Source organism: Ciona intestinalis, unplaced genomic scaffold, assembly GCF_000224145.3.
Source record: "Ciona intestinalis unplaced genomic scaffold, KH HT001076.1, whole genome shotgun sequence".
Lineage (NCBI taxonomy): Eukaryota > Metazoa > Chordata > Ascidiacea > Phlebobranchia > Cionidae > Ciona > Ciona intestinalis.
This window is the reverse complement of record NW_004191397.1, coordinates 36,825-39,119: the sequence shown is the minus strand read 5'-3', so window position 1 is coordinate 39,119 and position 2,295 is coordinate 36,825.

Below are 2,295 nucleotides of genomic sequence, written 5' to 3'. Positions count from 1 at the left end.
ATTAAAAAATACGAAAAAACGAACAAAACAGCACTACAAAGTGTTCAATAACGTGTAAAACAAATTAATTAAATAATAAAAATACCTTTCCAAATACATAAAACACTAGTAAGAACATATTTCCCACATTAGGTCGGTTATATACGCTCTTTCGTTATGTTTACTGTTGTCGAGTCTGTGGTGTAGCGGTTTGCGTGCGGTCGTAAACTCTCTTTGTTTCATTTTTACCGGGTTCGAGTCCCGCACAGTGTAATACTTTTTTTATCTTTTTTTTTTCAAGTTTTTTTGTTTGACGAGTTTGGGGTTAGGAGTTGGGGGTTAGGGGTTAGGGGGTTAGGGGTTAGGGGTTAGGGGTTAGGGGTAGGGGTTAGGGGTTAGGGGTTAGGGGTTAGAGGTTAGAGGTTAGGGGTTAGGGGTTTATATCTTATGTGTATAAACCGTGAAACTAACTGCTCCCCATAAAATAGAGAAACGAATTTGTCATCGCCTCCTAGCGGAAAATTTTTTCCGTCTTCTCTGTATAGCTCCATGTATTTTAATTCACATAACTTAGTAAAGCGTGTCATTTCATGCTATATTTCTTATTTCCTTATTTCAATGGTTCCCAGTTTTTTTTAATACAAGCGTTGCTTTAAGCATGTACAAAGTATTTTTTCAAATCGATTTCTACTTAGGTGCATCGTAAAAAGGCAAATATCCAACCTGTTTTAAGCACCTGCAGACTAAATAATCAAGGGGACAATTGCTATTATAACGCAAATAATGAACATGTGAGTTGCTATTGTGTCGTAATCAATTGCCAGGTCAAACAATCGCTATTATGATGCAATGAATCCACGTGTGAATCCCCACTATTTCGTAATAATAAACAGGCTGCTTGGCTGAGAAAAACATTGTAAATATACAGCACTACAACAGTGAACAAAAAAATTTCCAACTATTTAGATGATTTATTACAGCCTTATTCTGTTTAATTGGCAAACTACATTTAAATTTAGGGAAGATTCTTCACTAGCACGTATATAGTTAAGTCTCATTATATACAAGAGTACAAGACTTACCTTTGGAAATGCACAACTTGAACTTGATTTTGTTTTTTGTTCACATTTATAATCATGTTTTATTTCCTTGTTATCCTGTATGATGTCACCCATGTCAACACTATCTTTTATAAAATGGCAAGCACTGAATTGATGGGCTAGGATAGGTATTTAATTTTAATATGGTGTTTATAAGAGAAAAGCTCAAGATATGTTTATAAGACTAATGTAAAAATTCGAAACGGTGTAATTTCAGACCAAGGAAATCCTAGAATACAGATATTATAGCGCTATTTTTGATAGCGGTGCTAGTGAGGAATCCTCTCCCCCCTTGCTTATAGAAAAAACGAGAGACTAAAAAAGGAAAAAAGAAAATCATTAGACCGTAACGGTATTTCTCTATAAAAATCATATATAGGTAAATATATTATATATCATTAAATATCCCGGGTTATGGTACACCTGGAGCAGCAATCTTGGTGTCGTTGGAAAGAAGAAGCGACACTTCAATCACGTATCAAAAAATATAATAAATAATCAAAGTACTTTTAATTATGTGGGCCGTCAAAGTTGACCCACGATAAAATACAAAAATCGTTAATAAAAATTAACAAAATTTTGACACACGTTAATGTATAGCAACATGCAAAACATATTAAAAAATTGGAATAATACCGCCCCTAGTTTTTGATTTATTAATACTTTCGCAACACCTACTTTTAACGTATTATTCATAGACGCTGCACCTAGTGAAGTCGACTCCCCCCCCCCGCCGAAGGAAAGAAACTACTTCTCTTTGAAATTTAATATCTTAAGTTATAGAAAGGCTAAAATAGCAATCTTGGTGTCGTTGAAAAGAAGAAGCGACACTTCAATCACGTATCAAAAAATATAATAAATAATCAAAGTACTTTTAATTATGTGGGCCGTCAAAGTTGACCCACGATAAAATACAAAAATCGTTAATAAAAATTAACAAAATTTTGACACACGTTAATGTATAGCAACATGCAAAACATATTAAAAAATTGGAATAATACCGCCCCTAGTTTTTGATTTATTAATACTTTCGCAACACCTACTTTTAACGTATTATTCATAGACGCTGCACCTAGTGAAGTCGACTCCCCCCCCCCGCCGAAGGAAAGAAACTACTTCTCTTTGAAATTTAATATCTTAAGTTATAGAAAGGCTAAAATAGCAATCTTGGTGTCGTTGGAAAGAAGAAGCGACACTTCAATCACGTATCAAAAAA